The following is a 27,138-nucleotide window of genomic DNA, read 5'->3' as shown; positions in this document are numbered from 1 at the left end:
ACTGCTGAGCTTCCTAAAATAGATTAATAACTGTACTTTCTCAGCCATCCCCACATTTCTTAAGCACATCATCCTAGGTAAGATACAGAATTTCTGCCCAGGGAAACAGCATCTTCTTCAAAGGGGAAATCTTGACTCCAGTAATGCTAACAATAAAATGTTGCCAAGCTATCATGGGACGAACATTTGACACGAAGTTAATAACAAACTTTGAAAACCCGCTGTAAGTGATAAAGACTTCACTTGATGAAGTATGCTCCCATCACTGTAAATTATTCATTGAGGCCTGGTCTATCGTGTAGCAAAAAGTTACAGCAAGGTGTCCAACTTAACACAAGATGATTATCTGAAAGATAAATTGCCAGCTCCCTGGTGAAAGCTTAATGCAATATACACCAATTTCCCAGCCTGAAAGCTATTCCTGATCCTTATGGCAGCTTTTCCAAGTGAAGACACACAGGAGAATGGTGTGCTGTTGCGCATTTGAAATGAGTGGATTCAGGAATTGCAGTTTACTTTCTAGCAGGTACCTTTTCCCCTTTGGAATGACAAAACTGTCAGCCTTGCAGTGACATTGCTTTTTATAGTCCTAGTGCAACACTCTTATCATTTTCTCTGCCTTTTTAGGGCATGAACCGATGATTATTTGGATCATTTGTAATTTGAGATTTAAGAAGGCATCGTTTGCCATTTTGCCCTGCATTCGTCACTAGTTTGTTCCATGGCAGTTTACACCAAAAACTAGGTTATATGCCTTGCTGTGGAAAAGAAATATGTAACTTGTGTAATTTACATAATTAATTACATAAATTACATATAATGTGCACGATACATTGTCCTTATGTTATTCCATCCCATTCATTTTGATTTAAAGTGAACACAATCCAAATGGAGCAAAAATTAATCCTGTATTGTTTGTGGACTGAAAGAAATAGTAGTGAGGACTGATTGTATTTGCTGGATTGATTTCAATTCCCGATACAGGATGAATTAGCAAACATCAGCAATTTCTGCTCCCATTTCCATCAGAACTCTCTGACATCCATGTTTGTAGTACACATCTATGGAAACTGATCACAAGGAATTAAGGCTTTGTTAAAAGTGCACATACTCATCCCCCCCCCCTTTTCAAACTTGCAGTCACATAACACCTTTCCCCCCCTTCATTTCCAAAAATGTTTGGATTTTATTGTCTTTTACCTGATTTTTGCTCAGCCTAGAGTGAAGCCCTGAAATCTCTCCTTGCAAGGAGTACTGAGGCTGGTAGTAGATTTTACATTGAGGACTGAAGCAACCCAGAAACACAGATCTCAAAGTAAAATCTCATGAAAGGTAAAGCATGACTTATATTGTCATTTATAGAAAGAAGTGGAAATGCATTGAAGCACAAAAATGAAGCACATGGTACAAAACAAAATCACAATAAAAATCTTTGAGATTTAAATAGCAGTGGTACTTAAATGATCAACGTGAGACTCCTAAATATACTTATTTGGAAATAAATGTCATTTAAATCAATGGGATTTATTTCTGAAATGTTAAAATTGGAGTGTTCAGATCTTTATAATTCCTTCTCTTTATTGAACAAATACTTCTGAATTATTTTCTATTGATCTTTTTGTAATGAAAAACTATAACCTGAGACATCAAACACAGACACACTCCAGTCAACATCAGATACTTCAGAACTAATGATTTCTACTGTATAATTAAAGTACTTTCTTAACTCTATGCAGTTTAAATCAGTATGTTTTAACATGCTTAGCTTTTGAGTTTTTCTAAAGGGCAAATACAAATATGCAAGAGTAAAATGGCTGGTAAAGATATTTTTTTAAATCCTACTTTTCTTTCTTGTCACTTCCTTTGTCCTTTTAGAAATTGTTTTGGGGTTATAAATGGAATATGCTTTGCTTACTTTTCTAAAACGCTGTATGCACTTGACAAAGCCTTTATAGAGGGATAAAATTATTGCTTAGTTTGTGAGTGAAAATATCTCCGCTTTTTCCACCATTGTGATGTACCAGCATTCAAACAACAAAAAGCTTTTTTTTTTTTTTTGCCAGTTGTCAGGATTCATACAAAAGAGACTCTTGCTTTCTAAGTATCCCAAGCCCACTGCTATGAATGCAGAAGCGCAGATTGTAACTTGAACCCTCTAGCAATTGAATTTCTTCCTTAGGGGCAAAAACTAGACCTACTGTTTTCACAAATCTCTGGCTTTGTCTTAAGCTTTTCGTACACAACTGAAAAAACACCGAGGATCAAGTGTAAGGGCCCCAAAGCCAGTACAGTGGTATAATCTCTGCATTATACCAGCACTAACTCTATGCTCTCATGTTACTATCTTAAGAAATACAAATACATATTGCCTTAATTCCTTAGAGTATAAACAAGTTGTATATTTACATTTATCCAAGAACATAAATAATGATATCGTACTGCCTTATTTCTTATAAATCTTTGGTGCTACTGCATTCTACATACAACAGGGCTGCTCTAGAGTCACACAGGATCCTATCCATCTCCTATTCACAATGACTTTGGAGAGAACAGTGTAATCCTCAGCCAAACTCAGGAAAATAATAAAAAGTAGTGGTGGCCTGTCCCACTTCACCACCTGAGGTGAAATGGGAAGGTGCTGCCCCTGTCCCCTCGGCCAAAGTCTCACTTACCAGGGCGGTGCAGCGGTGGCTTCTGGTGAGATCCCATGAGCTGTTGCTGAACTCTCCCAAGGTCTTGTGCAGCTCTTGTGAGCTCTTGCTGGAAACCACAGTCACAACTTCTCCTCACTTCTCTGGTGGTGGGGTGGATGGAACAAGGTGGCTGCCTTATGAGTGGACTGGCCGGGATAAAGGACTAAGGGTACCACTTGGTAAGACCCTTTTTATTGGCTAGGGATGCCACGCTGCATTAGGTGCACCACCAAAGATAAAGGGATCAAAATAGCAATCTGTTTATTTTATAAATCCAACTGACAATTAATGCAACAAGAATGGTGCTTGGCCCAGACATTGAAGGTAGTTAATGTAGTCTGGAAATGCCCCAATGTGTGTAGAATCTTAATTCAGAACAAGAAACTTTTCTAGGTCTTTCTTAAACCTCTCCCATTTTTCAATTCCTATGCACACTAAGGAATCTATCTCTCTATTCTATCTATCCATCTGTTTACACACACAAACACACACCAGTCCAGTGAACATGTTTCATGTATGGTACATGCTTCATGTGTCTGTTTCATGACCACATCCATAAGTGTCTCTGGTATCTCAAACAATGGCATTCCAATGGGAGGAGCCTGCCTTGGACCCCCTGAAACACACTCGACTGCGAAGCCTGCCCTGTTTATGCCTCTCTTCAGCAGAACCTGAATTCTCCTCTCCACCACTACGCGCCCCACATAAAGCCACTTGGTTTTTGTAAGCTCATGTCTGTCTGTCCAGAATGCATTCCTTGAGGGTACTTGGGGTGTTACAATCCACCAACATCTTTAAGAGCCAACTCATATCTAATGAAAGGCTGTCGGTCTGATCATTCTAGAGATACCTGTGCAGAAAAGCCTGCATGTAAGTATTACCAAGTGTTGTTATTTAATGGAGAGGAAGTTGAGACTTTGATTATAAAAGGCAGCAGCAGAGACATATTCTGATCTTAGCACTATGATCCCACTGTGCAAGACTGGAGACAAGCCTCTGCCTGCTGCTTTTTAAAATAGCAAGTAGAGACTTGAACTTGAACTTCAACTCTCCAGACATTATAAGGATATTAGGTGACTGCTAGGTGGGTGGATACAGTCTCCGAGCTAAAAAATGTTTCCCACTCCTGATTTAGCATGCTGAGAATGAGCTAGCTGTGGTGATCTACCCTTCTCCCACCTCTACTTCCTCTAGTGTGGCTACAGAGAGGAGCTGAAATTAACCATAGCATGTCATGTCATCCAAACATGACAAACTCTGTCTGATGTTAACAATTGTTTGTTTGAAGCACAATGGCTTCGAATCATGGGTTATGAAGCTGGTTTGTTGCAATAAACCGCAGTCAACATTATCCAGAGTTTAGGGTTCATGTAACACTATGGCTATGGAAAATTGCAAATGACAGCATCTGCACTCTTCCTTGCAACTGTGACAAAGGAGGAGAAAGGACAGGGGAGCATGCAGACCTGAGATTCACTGTGGCTTATTCTCATCACAGGAAACTATGGTTTTATCATGATGTCCAAATGTAGCCTCTCTAAAACAGGAGAAGACTAGAGCTAGCGATTTATTTATTTATTTATTTATTTATTTATTTAATATTGCCTATAGACCTCATACTTTCCTGCTCACCAGCTGAAAATAGCTAATGAACTAACAGTACAAAGTTCCTGAAGTGTAACAATTACTTGAGATCTGGAACTAGTTTGCTCTATCTCCCCCTGGAGATTAGCTGCTTTGGCATTTCTAGCTGAATCAATTTACTAATTAATCTCACTTCATTGATTATCTTTTCCTGCAGGTGTTCTAATTAACATGTCAGGCAAAATCCAAGCTTCACATTTCAAGTCAACAATTTGAAATCTGACTGCTTTGAAACAATGTAAAATGCTAAAAAAAAAAAAAAACCACCGCACAGCAAAACTCAAATAGAAATAAGGAAAGGTGGCCTTTAAAAATTAAAAACAAACTATTCATGATAAATAATTACTAAAAAAAAATGGATCAAAAGAATCCTATAATTTATCTGTCTAATGTAGAGTCAGAGCAGCGGCGTAGCGTGGGTTATCAGCACCCGGGGCAAGGCAAGTAATTTGCGCCCCCTAACCCGGGGCAAGGCAAATAATTTGCGCCCCCTAACCCGGGGCAAGGCAAGTACAGTAATTTACTCTCCCAAGCAGCAGCAGCAGCAGCGAGGCTTCTCTTTCCCCCGCGCTCTCCTGGAGCTGCCTCTTTTCTTTCCTTTTTTCCCTTTCTCCAAGGCTTTTCGCTTTCTCTCCTTAATTGATTCCTCCTCCACACCGCAGCGTTTCCTAGCTGCTTCCCCCCCCCTTCCCCTCTCTCTCCTCCTCGCTCTGCTTGCCTTGCCCTGCACCGGCAGCAGCAGGCGCAGCCAGACCCCCGCCAGCCAGCCCGCCCGCCCGCCCGCCCACCCGGCTTCCTCTCCTTTTTTTGCCCGCGGCAGAAGGCTTCGCTCTCCCCCTTCCGCGACCTCCTCGCCAAGCCGAGCGAGCGCGGGCTCCCTAACCCGTGGATTTTAGTAGGGGCAGAGAGCTGCTAGTGCGAGCGCGCCCCCCGCCCATGTTGCGCCCGGTGCGGCCGGCCCCCCTGGCACCCCCCACGCTACGCCACTGAGTCAGAGACACTAATCACGTTATATGAAGTCAAGTTTTCTCTATTTAGGGATGAAGATTAATAAATATACACATTTAGGATTAAGAACAAAAGGGGAAGATGGGGACATGAGCTTCTGGGATACTGGAACAAGACTGGTGATTTTAACCCTATACAAGATGGATAAATTTTATGAGAAATTGATTGAAAAAGCTAATACCATTTTGCATCACCCTCTGCGCTCCCTATCCCCCAAAACCAGCAGGGGGCAATGGGAAACTGTACAAGGAGCACCTAGTTGCGCTCCCTGCAAATTGTGCATGACATGCATATGACGTCAAATGATGCCGGGCCCCCTCAATGTGGGGGGCAGGTTGGCGCCCCTCATGTATCTTGAGTGGGCATGGGGCAAAGGTGCCATTTGCTGTTCTGCCTCCAGTGACAGCTTTCAGGTTACAGATCAGGGAAGCTCCAAAATGCAGCTCACACAAAGCAGTTATTTATTGTGAAGATTTCTCAGCTTCATAAGCAGTTCTGAAAAGTGCTTGACAGCAAGCAATATTTTTATAAGATGAAACCACTTGCTTCAAAGTAATAATAAAGATGTCACTCATGCCAATCTTTAGGTATTTACTCAGAAGTAAATTTCATTGATTTCAATGGAATTTGTTTTTGAGAAAATGTTTTCCATCTTGGTATATAAACTGCACTTCCAGCAGCAATATTAGTTTATTCCACTTACAACGCAGCCGTAAACACATTTGCTTGGAAGCCAGTCCTATTGATTTTAGGGGCACTTAGTTTCACATAAGTGTACTTAGGATTGAAGCAGAGTCATCTGCAAATTCAATGCCTTTTGAATTTAGCTCTCAAGAGATGCAATGCTGCTACAAACACTACACAGTTATAATGCATAGAAATAAAGACTTCATATTTTAGTAAGGCATGGAAAGTGAAGTAGAAAAAGCATAATAGTTGTGAGCCAGGATCTGTATCATGTTTTCCAAAAGCAATAAATAGCTTCTGTCCAACAAGTTTCTAAAACAAGCTTTACAAAAGCACCCAAAAGGTTTGTGAAAGCTTCCCTTAAACCCAGATATTTCTTTAATTAATTAGTTGACCTTAAACCCAGATATTTCTTTAATTAATTAGTTGACCTTAAACCCAGATATTTCTTTAATTAATTAGTTGACAAACAGTTCAATCATTTTTTAAAGAGGCAACTTTCTCCTCTGTCTTAAACATTTACATGAGACTGTGTTGCTAGATCCACCCCTGATGTCATGTGTGATGACATCCAAGGTTATGTTCCTTGGACATACATGTATTGGTATGAATGTCTGCATAGGTCAAGCCTATGAGTAAAACCAGCTTTTCCTAGTTAGGGGTCAGCACCAACCCACAGCTGTTCAGGAGTCATGGCTAGTGCCAAACAGGACATCAGCATGGTCCCATCACTCCATTTCCAAACAATAAAAAATGAATAAATAGGGCCCTGAATATTATCTGAATACTTAGATGAAGGATGACCAATATAGTGCTTAACAGATGTCGGACCACAGCTCCCATCAGCCCTAGTGAGCATGGTCAGTGGCAAGGGATGATGGAAGTTTTAGTCCACAACATCTATAGGGCACCATATTGACTAACTGATTTAGAATATGCTGATTCCGCTCAACACTACTTGCCATCAATTTGTGAACATCTCAGCATTCATCATGACACACTCCATCTTTTGGTGTAGTACTTTGTTTATGCACTCTCACTGGAAGGCAGGTATCTGGATGAAGAAAGAATGAGGGCCAGTTGCTAGGAGGCAACCGGGCCAAAGCTTCCTTGTCCAATTCCAGCTGTGCAATATTGACTGGCTGGGATAGACTGTAAACAGAGAGGCACAATCTACTGAAAGTAACACACTCTGGATTGGGAACTTCTCCATGATGGATGTTTTCAATCTGCAGTGCATTACTTTCAATGGCCTGCAAACATATGTGGGGAAATGCATGAAAAGTAAAAAGAAGGGGTTTCTTTAAAAACAACAACTGGGGTACCTCAAAATGACAAGTTTTACAGCAAAAATCAAAACTCACAGAAATTCAGTGCCATAGTCAGAACACTCTGAGGAAGAATATGGCAGTTTGGCATTCAGAATTTAAATGAAACCTATGTATGTTATAAACAGTGGCACTGGTACAGACTGTGCCCATGAATAAACTATCAGGTCAACAAAGAAAATAAAAGCAAACCATGGAACAGATGGCTCAGCTGTAGTATCCAGTTAGTTGACTCCCCACTCCCAAACCTAAGTCTCAAAAATTTCTTGCATAACAGTATGATAATGGACACCTTCTGTTTGAGCCTTTTTTTAAAAAAAGTGAAGAATTCATCCCAAGGTGAATCTCTGTCGTTGGTAAAATACCATATAGGTAAAGGTAAAGGTACCCCTGCCCGTTCAGGCCAGTCTTGCCAGACTCTAGGGTTGTGCGCTCATCTCACTCTATAGGCCGGGAGCCAGCGCTGTCCGCAGACACTTCCGGGTCACGTGGCCAGCGTGACAAGCTGCATCTGGCGAGCCAGCGCAGCACACGGAATGCCGTTTACCTTCCCGCTGGTAAGCGGTCCCTATTTATATACTTGCACCCGGAGGTGCTTTTGAACTGCTAGGTTGGCAGGTGCTGGGGCCGAACGACGGGAGCGCACCCCGCCGTGGGGATTCGAACCGCCGACCATGCGATCGGCAAGTCCTAGGTGCTGAGGTTTTACCCATAGCGCCACCCGTGCCCCCAAAATACCATATAAACGTACATTATTTCTAGGACATCACTTTGAATTGTGCAAAGCATTGATGCTCTTGTACACAAGTACTTAATAAATTGAACATGGGAGACAAATAAAGGAATATTTGGAGAATCAAACTAAGCTTTCAGGCACCATCAATAATTCCACTAAGCCGTTATAACTTGCAGCAGAAGCAAATTGGTATAAAACGTTAAGAGGTCTCTTACAAATCTGCTTGTTTCCAGATGAATCCCTGAAATAAAAACAAACTGCATTTTCTTTCCACTCTGGAATTAAAATTTCTGGCTTCTGAACCTTTTTTTGTTTTGTTTTGAAAGAGAGCTTTGTATTTATCACAGGTCAGAACCACAGGAGGACCTGCACGTGGGAGACTGAATGTCTAGCACTATTTGCTCTTAGTGTCTTGCCCTTGTCAAGACTTACAATAAGAGGGGAGTGGGGAAACCTAGAGAATCAAAAATTGCGCCACTTGTACTTAAGGACTTAAAAGATGAAGAACCGACTAAAGAGCACGTTGGATGCCAACAGACTGGCTCACACAAGCCGGTAGACCCTTTGTCTTGGGAGCATGTAAAGCAGCCACACTATTTGGGGCTGGGCAGCATGCATGCTGTTTGGAGACTGTCACCTGCTTCTGGGTTTTGTGCAATCATAGAAGCTCCAGAAAGAGGTGTTGCAATGAGGAAAATAACAGCAGTCACATATTCGCTGAGTCAGGGGTAGCCAAAGCGGTGCCCTCACTCCTGGTAGTCCCAGCTAGTGCGGGCTGATTAGTCAGGGATTTGTGGAGTTCACAAATCTGGCGTTCCCCAACATTTTGGCTGCCCCTGCGCAAATTGAAGGCATTGGCTAACACACACAATAGGGGCCTGGCCATGAGCACCAGTTCATCTCACAGTGGAGTAATTGACTTGAGAGATTCCCTTACCTCGTATGTTCCCACTCCACCACTTAGATCTGCCAAGCTGGCACTTTTGCAAGTGCCTCAAAGCAGCCATTTCACAGTTGCACAAAATCAATCTTTTAGTGTGGCTTCGCCTGCACTTTGAAATTCCCCGCAGGCGCCTTCACTGTATTGTTTACAGAGCCTATCCAGGCATGCCTACCAATGCATGTGATTTTATGAGGTATACTTTAAAAATAAATAAATTACTGATTTTATTTTATATTTAATTTTATGATATAACTTGCTCTTGATTATTGCTTTTCAATGGTATTTTAAAAGAATATTCTAGCCACTTGGAGGTCTTTTGTTCTAAATGGCCTCGATCCAGTATACCTGAAGGAGCGTCTCCACCCCCACCCTTCTGCCCGGACACTGAGGTCTAGCGTCGAGGGCCTTCTGGCGGTTCCCTCATTGCAAGAAGCCAAGTTACAGGGAACCAGGCAGAGGGCCTTCTTGGTAGTGGCACCTGCCCTGTGGAACGCCCTCCCATCAGATGTCAAAGAGAAGAACATCTACCAGACTTTTAGAAGACATCTGAAGGCAGCCCTGTATCAGGAAGTTTTTAATGTCTATCAGACTACTGTATTTTAATACTTTGTTGGAAGCCGCCCAGAGTGGCTGGGGAAACCCAGCCTGATGGGCAGGGTATAAATAATAAATTATTATTATTATTATTATTATTAACTAATATTGAATCAGACTCAAGGTGGAAGGAATGGGAAAGTCAGTGACAGAATGCCCATAAATTTGCTACTAATTTTCAACACATTAGGGTTCAGTAGCAAATGTTTTCATATAATACTGTATAAAACAACAGATTAAAAAGACAAGTAACAACTAAAACATAGCAGCTGATTAAAATTGGATCTTAATCAGATGTCAAGGAAATAAACAACTATTTGACTTTTAGACGACATCTGAAGGCAGCCCTGTTTAGGGAAGTTTTTAATGTTTGATGTGTTATTGCATTTTTAATATTTTGTTGGGAGCAGCCCAGAGTGGCTGGGGCAACCCAGTCAAGATGGGCAGCATATAAATAATATCATCATCATCAACAACTACAACACCAATATCACCAAAAATGTATCAGACATAGCAGCTCTTATGGGTGGTATCCAACAAAGTAGTCTACTAGTGCAAGACCTTCTGTCTGTGCAATACATTTTCCCTCCCTTTCCTTATCCTATTATGGGCTTTCCCCCAACTGTGCAGAGCAGATTTGAGCGGGTGCACAGGAGGAGAGAGTGCAGTTCCACTGTGCAAACAGAAATCCTTATGCTAATAGAACTGCTTTGTTGGATTCTGCCTTCTGTTCATGAGTATTATAGCGGATCACTGGTTGGAATGGGGGAAGTAAGAAGCCAAGACTCAGTTATGCTGGGTTATATTACATTCATGACGAAAAAAACATATAAAAGCAACATATGAACTGGCATTTTATCAAGGTAAAAAGATACATTTCTCACTTGGCAAGAATTTTGGATGGTTATTTTTCATCTTGAGTTAAGATTTATTTGATGTACAACCCACAACCATGAAAATAAATGGGAATGTTGCTATTTGGCTAAACAGGTTAAAGGTTGCTGGCTAACAAAGTATGTTTACCACCTTACATGTTGACTTGGAGGTAAGCTTCGCTGAGTTCAATGTAAGTTCAATGGAATTTTCCTCTACTGTGAGTCTAGTTTTATTTCATTGTATGTGAAATAAATTATGGTGAAAAGTTAAAGAACAGAGGCACAAATAAAGGCCAAGGGGAAAAAAGAATTTTTTGCATAACCCAGTAAAGCTGCAGTTATAAGTATGCTTACCCAGAAATCTCAATGGGACCAACACAGCTTCTGTGGATACATTATTAGGAACATTCTGCAATGTAATTCTGCAAGCCAGAATGTAATTCTGCATTATTATTTTTTAAAAAAACTTGAATTAACTTTGTTTAGAATTTTTCTTATTCCTGTTTGCAGTTGAGTTTTTAATATTGTCTTACTTAAACCAATTTGCTGCTAAATATGGATGTGGTATCTAAATAAAATGTAGATTTATTGAGAGACATTTAACATATGAACTGTCACTGCAAAAACTTGTTTCATACAATACTAATGGGGTTTGGACTGACTCTCCAACTGAAGGCAGTGGGAACTTTTCCTGTGGCAGAGTTTTAAGTGGGCAGAATGCTCACAATATTGAGCATGAGTCAGCCAAAGTGAAATTAATTTAACAAGTCCCATTAACTCCAATGGAAGAGTTAAGCACGTGCATAAATCTCTCCCATGGAGATCAACAGGTTCAAGAGTGCTAACCCCCGTAGCCTGCAATATTTCTATTACATTTGAAAAGAAAAAAAAAGAAAGAAAAGAGCAGAAAATCTTAGGTAGAATGGTGTAATGCTTAATGCATCAAAAACTAAAAATAGGCTGCCTGTACCCGGTTGAGAATGTCCTGTGGAGATAAAAATCACAATCTAGGCTTGGCTGATTTTGTTTGGCAAAATGTAAAATACTGTACACAAAACTATCAAGAGAGAATTTGATTTACTTGCAATTCAGGCAGAGCTGTGCCAAGCCCAACTGGAGGAAAGAGGTCTCTCTTTCAAGAAGTAGTTTTTGGACTGCTTGAACGTAATCCATTCTGGGAGTCCGTTCGATTCCTGAAATGGTTCGAAAACCAAGGCGTGGCTTCCAGTTGGCTGCAGGAGCTTCCTGCACTCAACTGGAAGCCACGGAAACCACAGAAGCTGCATTGGACGTTTGGCTTCTGAAAAATGTTCGCAAACCAGAACACTCATTTCTGAATTTGTGGCGTTCAGAAGCCAATTTGTTCGTGAGCAAATCTTGGTACCGTTCAAGTTCCAAGGTACCACTGCATAGTATAATGTAGTCCCTGAGGTTTGGGGGTCATCTGTGTACTGGGCAAACTGCTAACTTTTCTTGTAGGATTACTGATTGAATAAACGAGGTATAAGGAATTGCAACGTACTTTATACATGTGATATAGAAATGGAGGGAGGGGGAGATAGTTATACAATAACTTATCTTGTGTCCTGGACACATTCCTAACTATACGTTCTAAGTTGGGGTTCATCAGGTGCTTGTGTCCCAGGGACCCTAAGTGACGGCATCTTTCTCCCTTTCATTCCCATGTGTACCGAAATGCATATATTAGAGGGAGTGCACATAAATGTGCATATATTAGTGAGAAAAAAACATTTAAAACACACTATATATGGGAAAAGTTCTTGCAAAAATGTTTGTATCAGGCGAAACAGCAAACAAAATATGTACATTAAGAGAAATTTGCACTAAAATGAATTTTCATGACGCTATTTAAAACAAAAAAACTGATGCAGAAATGTGGAAAATGAGAACCTGAAACTGTCAGATTTGTCCCATCTCCTATATATACATCAGCAGTAGCATATCTGAGGCTCTGGTGAAATTTTACAGAGGCACCTGGGACATTCAAGAGCTTACAAGAGACTAAGGTCATCTGGCTCCAGGGCTACATTTGATTACCCAAACCATCCAAATATTTAACAATGTGTGAGAAAGAAACCCCTGTTTAAAAAGCTTTCAGCCTGGTTTGTATATTGCATGGGGGGGGGGGGGGTTGTCTTCTCTATTATGCCATAACACCCTCAAAAGTTCAGCAGTAGGGTGAAGACATGAAACAGCACAGCATTGGATTTGGGATGCTTATTTTTAGCAGAACAGAGTTATACTCAGTCAAGGAAATTAAACAGAATTTTCAAATGCACTTTGTCTCCTATGTGAGTTAATGCTACGCTGTTTTGATTTGATTTCTCCTCATGGCTATGTATTTACATAAATTCATCACAGACCCACATATGGGGTGCACATTTTGCATCTCCCGGTGTACGTATATTTATTTTACTCATGTGATTTACATTACCTCAAATGTACGTGGAGTAAATAAACAAGCCAAATAAATTCTAACTGTGGATAAAAACCATACTTCTCAACAGAGTGAACCTATTATTGATTCAAATACCCATATTTCTCCTTTTATAGTGAACCAAGCTTACAGTGTGCAGAATGTTGACTAAAATGAAATGTGTAAGACGGGGCTTCAAATTGCATATTCTGGGTAAGAACCAAGCACACACAAAGGCTTCCAAACAGGTCTCCCCAGCTAGGCAAGGAACTGGAGGTATTGCACCTGGAGTTGCCATCTCTGATCCCAGGAGGTGCCCCAAGCCCACTTCAGAAAGCTGTAATTGCAATGATCAGCTTTTTTTGAGAAACGAGAGGCTTGATTTTGTGCCCCTTGCTTCTCCCTTTGCAACAGATTGATATGATTACTTATCTGTAGAGGAGTAAACACAGCTCCTCCAGCACTGGCCTGAAACTGGCCGGGTGGGGTCAGCACGATGCTCACAGGGGTCCTGCTCTTCGTTTGATTATTGTGATATAATTTTCCTTTATAAAGGAAACACAAAGTGACTCATAATGAAAATATAAAGGAATTCAAAGTCGTTTACTACAAGTCTAAAACAAAAAAACAAAGAGAGAGGTTTGCAAATATTAAGAGCTGCATGTGGACTGCTGCTTGGGAGGGAAAAGACCATAGGGGTGCTGAAGACTGGATGAGAATTCAAATTAGCAACAAGAACAAAGCTAAATATTATAGTTATCGGTAGAATTTAGCAGTGCAACAAGTGTGCGACAATGAGCCAGCAAGAGTAGCAGAAACAATACAATGGCATGCTAGTTTTGTTCCACAATTTAGCTCTGTTTTGGAAAAAGAAAGAGGGCTGCAGCCAAATGAATTGCTCATAGGGATAATCATGAAACGTCTTCTGGATTCTTATTACTGCATACAGGCAGGGCTTTTCCGCAATGTCAAGAGAAGTTATTTATAGGCGGCAACAGGCGCCCAATGTGTTAATGAGGGACTAGTCTGCAGCCACGGTGAGTTGATGGGAGGCTATTGACATTTTTATTCACTACACTGCATTAGCTCTGAAGTAGGTACTACACAATTAGGGCCTTTTCATTTTGTGAAAATCAGCTCAGATTTAGCTCAATGTTCCGAATGGACGGAACTGCATCCCAACCAGAAAATAGCTTCAGGTTGGGGCAGAGGTACTGTGAGATTGGGATGTGCTCAGGACCAGCATTTTTATCTGAGTTCGGAGATTACTCCGGACTGTTTCCCAGCCATTATATGCATACTTCCCATGCCTTGGGCACCAGGTTGGTGAAGGCTGCCTCGAGGCCTAGTTTCCTCTATATTATCAGCATCTTGTAGCAAACTGTGTAAAGCTGATCACACTGTCTCACAGACCTCCTTGCAACCATATTGCTATTCCTCTACAGCTGCAGAATCTCAAGGTGCGCTTCTGGAATGCACTACAGAACAATTTCCACCTTCTACAATTGTCTTAAGGCAATGTACAATAAAAAAGGCCAAAAAAAGGTTTTAAAACCCTAAAACAATACAAAATAGACACTCAAGGCATTTCCCACTTATCCAACTAAGAACAAAACCTGTTGGAACAAATATGACACCTGTGGTTTCCAAAAAGCACAGGTAGCAGGCACCTGCTGTATCACGACAGGGGTGCTATGCCACAGAGCAGCAGCAGGTTCACTAAAAGCCCTGCTCTGAGTTATTGTGGAGTGGGCCTCTGAGATCTTTGGGACTTGCAGAAGAAACTCTTCCACAGACTGCAGGGATTTGCTGGGTATATAAGGGGTTGTATTTTATCCTACTTGTGTTTATGTTCCCCATTCATGCTTAACACCTGAACAGGAGTTGTCTGTGGATTGATCCAGGCTGCACATTTCTATCTGTGCACTTTAAAATATTTGGTGTGTGCTTAGTTATTTTACTTATAGGCAGCTTACTATATATACAACCTCTTAAAGTCACAATTTGGAGTCTGCCTATAAAACGTGTACTATGTGAAGTGACCCTAAACGAGCTAATAACATAGGAGCGTTGAACTTGTGCATCCTTCATGTCATTTCACTTTTATGAATATTATATATGTATTTTTTACTGATGCATTACTCACCTATTTGACATATCAACATATATAACTAAAAGGGCAAAATATCTTAAGGAGTGCCGTTTTTTCGAGTGCTTTTACTTGAGAAAATGCACATTCCATGCAACACTGACAAGGCAATCCTATGCATGTTCCCCCAGAAGTAAGCTGAATCTCAAGGAAGCTTCCTCTCAAATGTACATGGGATTGCAGCCTCAGCAGATTTTAAGGTCTGTTTCCTCACAAGCTATTTTTGACTGTTTTATTCCCCTCATTCTTTGCTTGTGATCTTCAAGGTACCACCTTGGTCACTTTGGTAGCTCTCTCCTTACATCACAGTTGCTGACGTGGGATGTGTCTCTTTTGTGCAGTGCTGCACTGAAAGCTTTCTTTTAGCAAAGAAAAACTGGTTATATGACATGCCCTATTTAATTCTCATTTCTGTTTCTTTTCTTATAAAATGTATATAAAAATGTTTTTATAAGACAGTATCTTACAAGCCAAACAATGTATGTATGTGTATGTGTGTGTGTGTGTGTGTGTGGCTGTATGTCATTTAGATCAGTATTTCCCCCATTATTTTTACATTTGAAAGCCAAGGCTACACTTCTGGTTCTTCAGTCCATCCCTGTTTAAGAGCTGTGGAGAATTCTGGCAGCTTCCATATTGAGCCCTTGCTGTAAAATAGCCATGCTTTGTTCACTCACTTTTACAGGGAACCTGCATGACAGTATGATAAAAATATGCTCCTCCCAGGTTATCAGTTTTCATTTTTGTCAAAGCTCAGAAAATCAGACCTTTTTAAATTAACAAATTGGAACAGCTACACAGTTCCCTCACTGTGTAGCTATTTGTACTAGTTATAGTCGGTTGTACATCCAGCCACACTACCTTCTCTATTGGTCTATCTCACCTATCTAAGAATCAACTCTATCTTTTCCTTTTCAAATGCCTTTATATCCATTTTTCTTCTCTCCCCTTAAACTCTGCTAGATTTTAAAAACATGAACCTAATTTATTGTTATTATTATTCCAGCAAAAAGCTTGTGATGTTCTCCCTAGTACCACTGTTTGCTACTACATACAGCCTTCAGCTGTGATCCAGCACAGGAGAAAAGAATGTAGGGTTTTAGGCAGGCAATCTGCTTCCACATGTGTTTTTTATTTTATGGTTCATGGTATCTATTAAACTATATGGACGTTTCACAACACAAATGTCTGAAAGAAAACAAATTAGAATCCACTATCTTAATTTGTAAGTTACAAAATACATAAACACAATGCTTCCTAAAATTGAGAAATCAATGTGTCTGTCTCAGGAGACAGAGCTGTTTCTTAGCCATTCTGAATGATTATGAACTGTATTTCAGTCCAAAAATAACATTTTTTTAATCTACAGTTCCAGAAATGGATGTGAAACTTACATTGCTCCCTTTCCTACATATACACAAGAATAGCTGAAGTATCCTTACAATGATTTTGGAATTAACGGGCATGGAATAGATTTTCTCCGACCTAGAATAATATCATTTTACAGCTTATTTTCCCATTCAAGTGGAACAGAGAAAATGACCAGCTCTGCTTTCAGGTCTTTAGAATGACATTTCTACATATTTAAATCAAAATTGAGCTGTCATTTCCCTCTTTCTTTCTTTCTTTCTTTCTTTGCTATGAGCTGAAATCACCACCCTTCCTTCTTCTCCTCCCATTTTTGAACAGCTTATGATATCAAAGAAGAGAGAAACTGAGGCCTATAAGAATCTAACCAGAGACAGGACTGTCTGCAAGTAGACACACCAGAGATAAGCAACCTGTGAACCTCTAGATTCTGGTGCATCTCAATGCCCTTCAACCATTTAGCATAGTCAATGGTCAGGGATGGTGGACGTTGTAACCACAGGTCCCCATTCCCTGAGCTACCACAAACCTAATGCATAAGATTGCGCACAAGCAGTTCCAGGTGTCTGGATTTGTGCCTTTTGAATGGTGCACCCAGCGTTTTTTTAAATTTATTTAACATTGTTGCTGCTGTTGTTCAGACTCTGCCATAGGCCCAGAATGAAATTAACCAAAACAATGTTGAAACAATGCAAAAAAACCCACACCAGAATCAGGGGACGACTTTGGGGGGGGGTGTTATTGGGCTGTTGTTTTTATTTTGAGTATATATATATTGTGGTTTTTATGTTTATATTTTCTGTAAACTGCCTTGAGACCTTCAGGTATAGGGTGGTATATTATTATTATTAATAATAATAATAATAATAATAATAATAATAATAATAATAATGTAAATGAGAATAAAACAGGATCAGGGAGTACAACAAACTTCAGCCAGCAAACAAACAAACAAAACAAAAACCTCAGCAAAATATTCAACAAACCCAGCGTGATCCAAGAGCTCGCTGAAATAAAATCACTTCAACGTGGCAACACAAAGCCATCGAAAGAGAAAATTCTTTCTGGTAGGAAATTGCAAAGTACTTCCGAGAGCCTCCTCTCCCTGCTCCTCAAAAAATGACAAGAACCCACGGGTATTTCAAATGGTGAGGGGACACAGAGCAGTGTCTTTGAGGGAGATCTTAAACTTTGAGTTCATATTGTAACTTGTTTCTGCACATAGGCTGAGTGTTGCAGCAGTGACCTAGGTGCTTCCCCCAATCTGGAGGTGGGTCTATTGGTCTGTAGGGTTTTGATTTATATTGAAATTATAACTTTATATTGTAGGTGACAAAGTCCTATGATAAACAGAATAGGACAAAAAATCAAGAAAAGGAAACATCAAATTAAGAATAACCCATTGCAGTTTGCCTCAGGAAAGGAGGAGACTTCAAATAGCATGCTTGTTCCTTGTTTTGGTCCTCAGGCTGCTTACTTCATGCTCAAGTCAGTTTTAAGTAAATAAACAGCTTCGCAGACATCTACTTCATTACAGATGCGATAATGATGGAACATATGATGCACGACATCATAACACAGTGATAAAACCTTCACCAAACACACTTTGCAGGCCATTCCCCCTCCCCTCAGTGTTTTGCAAGAGTCTGGGGAACTTTCTGCTGATACTAAAAGAGCCAGCCAGCTAGGATGTGGCACAAGAGAGAGAGAGAGAAAAATATCTCCCTAGCATCTCATGAAACGAACCTGTATAGCTCAGCCAACTGCCTTCGTCACTCTTACTGAAATATCCCGAAATGACTAATCCCTACAAAAACACATTTTAAAAAGCTTTTAGAGATTCCACCCCACCACCTCCATCCCAAGCTGAAGCTGATGGCCTGTCTGTGTCCAAGAAGGGCATTTTCTCTCTAGAGTCTTGTTGAAATATAAGCTTGGATGGGCAACTGCAGTAACCTGGTTGATTTGATTAGCTACTCATTCACTGAAACTGTTATGACTTCAGGAAACAAAGACTGGCTTGGTACAGACAACTTTCCTTCCGAGGCTAGCAGCCCTCGGTGATGATGTTTTGAGCAGCAGAATTCATTTAAGGCTACCATAAATGTCACTGTCATAACTGCATCAGACAGAGCTGAAGGTCAGAGTTGACATTACATCAATGATTGTTCATTTATTATATCACTGTCTGATTGCTTGGTGTGGTTTTTTTTTAAGTCATTAAAACGGGTTGCTTTATGTATTCCAAAACAAAAAACAAAAACATTTTAAAATAATCATGATTACTTCCAGGGAGCTACAGAAGCTAAAGAACTAAACTTACAATAATTTCAGTAAAATCAGATAAAAATTGCCCTGGTGGTTGCTATGGTCTGTATACAGAAAGGAAGACTCTACCTAAGCCAAGTTGCTGAGATCTAGAAGCTTGAAAAAGGAACATGTTTCCTCTCTCTGAGCAGCCAAATGCAGCTAGTGAAGGCACCTGACTTTATCATGGCCAGACTAGATGTAAGTCTGCTTCCACACTAGGCAAACAATGCAGAGACTGCTTTGTGCCTACCACAAGGGTTATGGTGAAGATGCGATTAGTTCCAAAAGACTGCTAAGAGGTGAATTGGACCTTCCCCTTCACACATACAACATGTATGCCACAAGCACTAGTGGGATGTACTCATAAGAAAAGTGCAATACTTCCAATAGCGTGGAAACTGTGACTTACCATGGAAAAAGAAAGACTAGGTAGCACCAGGATTCATCCATCTGGAAGCAGCCTTAGTCTTCCGCAAGTCCCACCCATGGCTTCCAGTGATGGCTTGTGAGGGGCAGTGGTGTTCCCCTGGCAGTGGTGGCACTGCATTTAATGGGATGACAATGGGGCCGGGCAAGGTGGCAGCAAGGTCAGGGTGCTTGGCCAGCAGGAGCTTTGCAGGTCAATGCTGAGGACCACAAAGCTCTTTATTTTAAAATAGTTTCAGTTAGCTGCATTAGAAACTTCAGCATTCTCCAAAACCTTCAGATGACGTTCAGAAGCAATAGGATGTCAATCAGTGATTGACATCCATCAAAGTTCAAAGGAGGTTGCTGTAACCACCAATCACCTAATCAGTGATTACGGCAACCTCAATTGAAGATGTGCTTTCAGCACCCATCAGCTGATTGGCGCTGGGAGCGCACATTCCAAGAGGTTCCTTGCAACCAAAGATCAGCTGATTGACAGCAATAATTGAGCTTCTATGTGGTCTTGGCAGTGGGGAAATTGTCCTAAAACTGGAGCAAAAATGAAATGTCCTGCTTCCCAGTGGTAATGCCACTCAGATATGGTTCCTACCAAAAACTAATTCATTTGCAAAAGTAGGGGATAAGAACAAGCCACATTTGAAATGTTATTTCTTCTTAACCCCATATTTCCATAAACCTTAGATAACTATAAAATGATATGCAAATTCACAACAAAATTCTGTATCGCACAGCATTTAAATGGCTACTAGATATATCATGAGTCAGAATCACTAACAGGTGATTTAACATTTGGGTCATAGAGCTTGACACAATGTACAGAAACCACAATTAAATTATGTAAAATGTTCATCTGCCAACTCCAAAATATTTTCCCATATTCCTAGCCTTTGACTTCTCTCTCTCTCTCTCTCTCTCTCTCTCTCTCTCTCTCTCTCTCTCTCTTCTCTCTAGTATTTTTTGTCAACTCCACAACTGAACTACCAGATGTTCAACCTGATATTATTTAGCTTACTTTAAAAAAGCATGAAAGCAAAAATGAGGGACTGAAGAAATCTCATGAATGCATATTAACTGAGAACAGAATTCTTGCACATTGAAGCCAGCTTTGACCTTAGACCACACTAAGCCACAGACCTATTGCAAGACATGTAATCTTGATTTCTCAAAACCCGAAGGAAGAATGTGCCATGCAGTGCTAGAGTTTAAGCTTAATTTAATTTTGCAAGTTACTTTTTGCTTTTAAAAGTGACAAATAAATGTCATAAGCAGCAGCAGCAAATCCCTGCCTCACATCTGTATGCACCCCTGGTTTCTTCACTACTCCCTCTTTGTATCCAGGATTTTTAGGCATACGGTAGAGACTCAGAGCAGCCCAAGGATGTCCCTACAGATTGCTAGGACTTCACACCCATGTTTGTAGCATTCAACAAGGACACTGGAGATGACTGCAAGGCACAACAGTGGTTTAGTAAGGTACAGGGATGGGTGCAGACTGTGTTAGATGCCTGCCATTCATGTTTCAGCATTTTGCTGCAAGACTTCTTATACTGGAAGTGAATGACACAAACAACTCCTCAGGTCTGCACCAGACACTTCAATTATTTCTGGAATGGCCCTAGAGCTAATAAAAAAGGAACCAGTCCTAGGATGTGCCCTCAAATGCTTCTACTCTGAACACTTCTATATCTAAACACACAAGAAGCCAGACTGTTTTTCTCCAAGAGGGGAGGGGTTTTGCCCATAATCCCTGGAGGAAAGTCTGCATGAAACAGGTTGTGCACAAACACAAGCATTTTTAACATGCTAATGATAGTTCTTTTTCCACTTGTTTTAGTCGCATAAATTGATGCAGCTTAGCTGTGTACAGTCTTGTTCATAACTGCCTTTTCCAAAATGTCTATCTGCTAAAGCAGTTATGCCTATCATTGTCCCAGACTACTGGCCATGCTGGCTGTCGTTGGAGGTCAACAACATCTGGAGGACCACAGGGCAGCCACTCGTGTGCTAAAGTATAGTCTGCCTGCTCATTAGAAAGAGAAAGGTGTGGTTTAAACTGGCCACCAAAGTGATGCAAATTAATCTGAAATGCATTTTACCAGAAATGAAACCTCTGTGGTGACTAGTGTCAGTAGCCCAACAGCAACTCAGGTTTTTTTTTACAACTAAAATATTTTAAAACTTATCTCGTCGCATATTGCATATTGTATGTGTATTCACTCTATATCAGCTTGGAAAATCGGTTAGCATACCACCCACCTTAAAGCAGCAGTGGCTCTTCAGATGTTGTTGGAACTCCAATTCCCATCGGCTCCAACCAGCATGGCCAATGGTCAGGGATGATGGGATATGGAGTCCAGCAACACCTGGAGGGTCACAAGTTCCCCATTCCTTCCCTGTGCCAGCACTGTCCATTGTTTTATGATCCCAAGGTTTTTTCCTGGTATATGGCTATTCCTTATTTCATAGCAAGTCTATCCTTCCCTGCGGCAGGACTTCCCTTCCTGTTCATTATGTGGAGAATGGATATTGTGCTACAGGGAGTAGCGAGAGTACAGAGCTAAATCTCAGCCACTGCAAAGGCTTTATAGCATTGGGTTGCATGATACAGCAGTCTTATCACATTGCACTTGGTTCCAAAACAGTTTAGTCAAAACACAAAATGATGCTAACTGTGAAGGAAGCATTTTGTGTGCATGCCTCTGAAATATCATTTAAAATTTCCAATTCGAATTAGCAGTGCGTTTTTCCAGCATTATTACTGGAGATGAATGATACATCAAAAAAGAGTTACAGAGTATGCCCAGAAGGTGAAGAAAACTGACTCTCAGGAACTTGTGAAAGACCAAGTAGAGAAGTTAGGTATTTGGAGAACCCGTAGGCAAATGCTGGTTAGCGTAATTTCATAAGCGTTTGGAAGGGGAACAATAAACCCTTGATCTGGTTCAACATCCAGTCTGTGCAATGTACAACCTCAGTCAGTGCAACGTATAAGCAAGATAGATGAAGCTGTCTGATCTTTTTGTCTTTGTCATTCATAATTTCGTCAAGTGCAACCCCACCAGTGTGATCAATTTGGAAAGCAGTCAGGAAAAGAAGTCAAATTCCAGCAAAAATGTAAAACACACAGCCTCCCACGGACCACGAAGTCTGGGCAAAATTGACTCAGGATCCCAGCAAGGAAGGCCAGTTTTTTCCCTTCTGGTATAAATTTGTTCATGCTTTAGCAAATGTTGTGAGTCTCCACAGTAAATTCAAAAATCATGAAACTGTCAGAAGCAAGAACAACGGAAAAATAAACCTACAGAAATAAAGAGGGATAAAACCCTTTGACAAAAGGCTTGCATATGATTACAGAACCCCCTCAAAAAAGATGTCTCTCTACTTTTTAATAAATATATTGCGAAATCAAATAACTTATTTTATTTGTCAGTCTATGGCCACTCAATAAAACTTCTGAGAACAGCTAACAAATGATGTATAGTATGTATTATTTATAGCATAGTATATCATACGTTGTACCTAATCCCACACGTTCTTGGCTGGATAGCTCAGTTGGTTAGAGCATGGGGCTGATAAGGCCAACATGAAGGGTTAGAATAGCGCTGGAACTGGGCTGGTGCAGCACCACTGAAACTTGCAGACATGATCCTATGAAATGTTCCTACAGCAGAAAGTAACATTAAATGGTGGGACCTCTGAGCTCTGTCTAGTTATTTGCTTAAGAGCTGAAAGAGCTACAATGCCACTTTTACTTAGCAGAAAGCGGAAAATGTTTCTTAGAAGAAGGATTGCGCATATTAAGAAATGACCTCCAACATTTTACAAATGCTTAAAAGAAATCACGTAATTCAAAAAGTGTAGCAGGGCAAGAGAGGAAATAAATTTCTTTGAATACATACTATTATGTTCACATTAGACTTCTACTGAAAAAGATCAATAAGAAAGGTCCATGCCAACAATTCATGATAAACATAGCCCTATAATCATTCTTTTGTTCAAGAGTGAATCAAGGAGGCACTAATTAATAGACCAGTGATTCTCAACACCATGGCACAAATAATGCTCCCATTACTATAAAAGAGCTAATAAACAGCCTAAGGAGGTATTGTAATAGGGGAAAAACCCACTGTCAGTTGCAATATGGTTCCTCCCACACGTCCTACTAAAAGAAACAGCAAGATATCAGATCATGTTGGTTTCTGCTTTCCTTCACTGTGCAGCGAAAGGGCTTGTCACGAGACAGGTGTTTACATTCCACAGTCTGTACTGTTGGAGTTTCTCACGGGAAAGGGAGACTGGATGTGACGTACACTGGTTTCCTGTTTTTCACTGTGTGATTCTCTCCGAGCTGTCGAGGAGAGAGGATGCATTTTTCTGCTCCGGCAGAGGCAAGATGTCTTTCTGTAATATACCAGCTTTGAACTGTAAATAAAGCAATATAGAGTATGCAGCACGTACTCCTCATCCTTGCGCTGGGCACGAGACTCTGCTTTAAATCAACACGTGGTTATGGGCTCCAGAAGTCGAATCGGAGTGCCGGCAAAGGATCGGAATGCAGAGGGACAGATCGGAACGGAATCTGCTCTGCGCGTAAAAGTGATTGATGAGGTATGTGCTACTGCTCCGGGCAGCCTGCCAGCTTCTAGTTTATGGCTGGACTTTGAACTTTCAAAGCCGTTTTGCCGGGAATAGGCAAAAGGCTCCCAGGCACAAGTCACTATGCTGGGGAAATCGAAAGTAACTTTTAAGTGCGCTTTTGGAATAAAGCAGCTGCAGCAGTGACGCAGCAAGATTTAAAGCAGCATATATGACGCTGAAGGCTAATGCCAGAGTCATGATGGCCCTTCAGGATGCTTGTGGGATTCCTAAGCTCAGCAAGAAAAATTACGCGGACTGGGTTCTGTATGCAGAGGCAATTCTGCGGAAAGAGGGTTTGTTTGAGGTGATTACAGAAACCCCCCCAGCTCCAGTTACAGATGCATGGGAAGCTAAGGATTCCAAAGCAAGGGGAACTCTTACATTGATAGTATCCCCAGAAGAGCTCTGTCTATTGCGTGATAAGACCTCAGCCAGAGAAATTTGGGAAGCTTTGAGAGAAGCTCACTTAAGGACAGAAGCTGGATCCACTATGTTTTACTTTAACAAGCTGCATAATATGGCTCTTGCTGAAGGTGGAGATGTGCGTTTACATCTGATGGAGATGCAAAATCTGAGACATGAGCTGCAACAGAGAGGACTCAACTTTCCAGAGGCTGTGTATTCTTTCATGATACTACAATCTTTGGGTTCAGGTTGGGAGTCTGTTGCAACCCAGATTGCTGTGCAGCCAACCGCTCAGCTAACAGTGGACTATGTAACTGCCGTGATTTTAAATGAAGCAGATCGCCGGGGTGCTAGCTGCATGGGCAAGGGGGAGTCTTCACAGACGTCATCCCATAGTGCAGTGGAACCACCAGATGGCGCCAAAGCTTTGAAGGCAGTGAAATGCTACTCGTGTGGACGTCTAGGCCATATGAAGAGGGAATGCAGATATCCCAGGGCCAAGACAGAGCAGCGCAGCGAAAGCTCATCGCGCGGAAAAGGCCGAGGCAAAGGCAAAGGTCCGGTGTCTAGGACAACGCAGCACAAGGCTATGGTTTCACGCTTCACTCCAAAGGTTGCAGAGGTCCAGAAGACGTCTAGATCTTTCTTCGTTGTTGATTCAGCGGCGACCCACCACATGTGCAACGATAAGAGACTGTTTGTGTCTTTTACACCGCAGGAAGGTGCGATTCACCAGGCGGATGACCACACTATTCCCAGTAAAGGCTACGGAACTGTTGTTCTTCACAGTTTGGACTTATCGATACAGAATGTGCTTTACGTGCCAGACGCCAAACATAATCTGCTCAGCGTTGGACAGCTGAATGAGCGGAACATTGACGTTTCCTTCAAGAACAAGAAGTGCATCATCACAAAGAAAAATGATTATGTATTGCATGCTGAATATGTTGATCGTTTGTTTGTTTTGTATTATGATGATGTTGAAAAGGATGACACTTGTTGCATTGCAGGTTCTAACAAAAGTTTGCATGCAGAATGTATTCACGATTTTCACAGGAAATTTGGTCATTTGCATTTTGAGGCAGTATCTAAAATGCCTGCCTTGGTTGAAGGTATGACTATTAAACCCTGCAGGTACCACATGAAGTGCAAAGCATGCGCAGCAAACAAGGTGAAAATGGCTGCGAAAGGTAAGGTGTCTAGTAGGCAAGCTACGGAACCATACCAGGTTGTTCATGCAGATTTGGTTGGACCACTAGCGCCCTCTTTGGGTGGAAATAGATACTTCATGGTTCTCATTGATGCATTTTCTAGATATATTTTTGTGTACAATCTCAAGCAGAAATCAGAGGCTTTTCCTAGGTTCAAGGAATTCTGTGCTTGGTTGGAAAATGTGCACGGTAAGAAGATAAAGACTCTTTTCAGTGATCGCGGGGGAGAATTCACTTCTCAGCAGTTTGAAGCTTTTCTGACTGAGAAAGGAATTCAACACGATTTGTCTAGTCCTCGCTCGCCATGGCAGAATGGACTTGCGGAACGGGCAAATCAGACATTGCTTCAAGGGTTAAAAACCTTGCTGCATGATGCCAATCTTCCAGAGAGTTATTGGGCCGAATCTCTCTCGTGTTTTGTTTACAGTTACAATTGCAGGTTATCTTCAGCGATTGGTTGTACCCCCTATGAGAAGATGTTTGGCAAGAAGCCATACATCAAACACATGAAGATTTTTGGTTCTGACATGTGGGTTCGCTCACCACAAAACTCCAAGTTAGACAAGCGTGGATTGCATGGTATCTTTCTAGGTTATCAGAAAGGGTCTTACAGAATAATGATGACTGACTCTAAGACAATTAAGCTCACGAGAAGTATTGAGTACAATGCAAAGTGGGGGGAGAATGTGGGAATTTTCCAATGTTATCCTGATGACGGTGATGAGACTGAGGATAGTCAAAAGCAACCACAACAACCCACACCCACTGATGAAGGTTCTGAGTCTGAATCTGAAACTGAATCGGGTGATTCAGAGGATTTCAAGAGTGCGAAAGCCTCTATGCGACCCTCTGAAAGCTCTGATCAAGAATTGGAGGAACCATTGTTCACAGTAGGTCGTTTTTCTCCTAAGAAGGAAGAGGAGAGTGTTGAAGACTTAAGGCTAATTCGTAGGTCACAGAGAGCCACAAAAGGCAGACCTCCAAAGAGATTTGCTGATGAGTTTGCTACGATAGCAGTAACAGCTGTTAAAAGCTCCAAGAAGGTATTTGAACCTTCAAGTTTCCAAGACATCCAGGGTTTGGATTCAAAGGAAGCTGAGCCATGGTTAAATGCCATGAAGGCTGAGCTTGATTCCTTAGAAAGGAACAAAACATGGGAGCTAGTTCCAGTAGTTCCAGGAATGAAACTGCTTGGAAGCAAATGGGTCTTCAAAGCGAAGACAGATCAAAATGGCAAGATAGTCAGACACAAAGCCAGATTGGTAGCCAGAGGTTTTGCACAGGTACCAGGTGAAGACTATCACGAGACCTACTCACCGACAGTGAGATATGAAAGCATTAGGCTTATGCTCAAGCTAGCTGCAGAGGAAAATCTACACATTAGTCACCATGATATTAATACAGCTTTTCTGTACGGATCTCTAGATGAATCACTTTATATGCTTCCACCTGATGGCGTACAGGTAAAACAGGGATTTGTTTGTGCTCTGAAGAAATCCCTTTATGGTCTCAAACAAAGTGCACGGTGTTGGCACACAAAAGTCACTGAAGTATTGTTTTCTCTAGGTTTTCAGCAAGGGAAAGCTGATCCATGTGTATTTGTCAAAGAGGAGGGGCAAAAGAAACTGTACTGTTTGTTTTATGTTGATGATTTATTATTCTTTTGGAAAGATGTCGCAATGT

The 27,138-nt window shown here is 41.1% G+C and overlaps 1 protein-coding gene and 1 long non-coding RNA gene across 3 annotated transcripts in view; one reads left to right on the top strand and one right to left on the bottom strand.

Annotated features, from left to right (window-relative positions):
• GALNT18 (polypeptide N-acetylgalactosaminyltransferase 18) overlaps window positions 1-27,138 on the bottom strand; it is a 369,938-nt gene that overhangs the window by 23,639 nt on the left and 319,161 nt on the right. The window lies entirely within an intron of this gene.
• LOC308486249 lies at window positions 15,203-22,614 on the top strand. The gene is made up of 2 exons (XR_013991004.1): window positions 15,203-15,294; window positions 20,153-22,614. It is a non-coding gene; the product is annotated as an uncharacterized lncRNA (long non-coding RNA).

This window comes from Podarcis pityusensis (assembly GCF_964106645.2).
Source record: "Podarcis pityusensis genome assembly, chromosome: 1".
Classification (NCBI taxonomy): Eukaryota; Metazoa; Chordata; class Lepidosauria; order Squamata; family Lacertidae; genus Podarcis; species Podarcis pityusensis.
This window is presented reverse-complemented; position numbering and strand designations above follow the sequence as displayed.